Raw genomic sequence first — 1035 nt, 5'->3', positions numbered from 1 at the left:
GTGATTGGATCACGTGGGCAGATCCCTCATGAATGGTTTGGCAACATTCCCTTGATAATAAGTGAGTTCGTGCTCAGTTAGTTCACATGAAATCTATTTTTTCAAAAGCCTAGGATTCCTTCTTCTCTCCCCTGCTCTCACCATGTGACATGCTTGCTCCCCTTCACTTTCCACCGTGACTGGAAACTTCCTGAGGCCCTCACTAAAAGCAGATGCTGGTGCTATGCTTCCTATACAGCCTGAATAATAGTAAGCCAATTCAAAAAAACTTCTTTTCCTTATAAATTACCCAGCCTCCAGTATTTCTTTATAGTGATGCAAAAATGGCCTAACACACTAATGCTACACATCGAGGAACTAGAAAAAGAACAAACTAAGCCCAAAGCTAGCAGAAGGAAGGATATAACAAATATTAGAGCAGAATAAATAAAATTGTGACTAGAAAAACAATAGAAAAAATAAATAAAACTAATAGTTAGTTTTTTGAAAAGATGAACAAAATTGACAAACCCTTACTAGACTAGAAAAAAAAGAAAAGACTCAAATATCAGCAACGAAAGTGGTGGCATAACAACTGGTATCACAGAAGTAAAAGGGATCGCAAGAAACTACTATAAACAATTGTACACCAAAAATTGGATATCTAGAAGAAATGAATACATTCTTAGACACATAAAACCTTCCAAGACTGAATCATGAAGAAATAGAAAACCTGAACAAGCCAATAACAACTAAAGTGATTGAATCAATAACAAAAGTTCTTCCATCAAAGAACAGCCCAGGATTTAATGACTTCACGGCTAAGTTTTATCAAAAATTTAAAGAAAAGCCAACATCAGTCCCTGAAACTCTTCCAAAAAATTGAAGAAGAGGCCACACTTCCAAACTCATTTTATAAGGCCAGTATTACTATATTACTAAAGCCAGACAAAGGTATTATAAGAAAAGGAAATTACAGTTGAACAGATACAAATATAAATATCCCTGATGAACATAGATACAAAAGTCCTTAAAATTCTAGCAAACCAAATTCAA

Source organism: Mandrillus leucophaeus, unplaced genomic scaffold, assembly GCF_000951045.1.
Source record: "Mandrillus leucophaeus isolate KB7577 unplaced genomic scaffold, Mleu.le_1.0 Scaffold734, whole genome shotgun sequence".
In the NCBI taxonomy this organism is placed as follows: Eukaryota; Metazoa; Chordata; class Mammalia; order Primates; family Cercopithecidae; genus Mandrillus; species Mandrillus leucophaeus.
Note: the sequence above shows the minus strand (reverse complement) of the source record.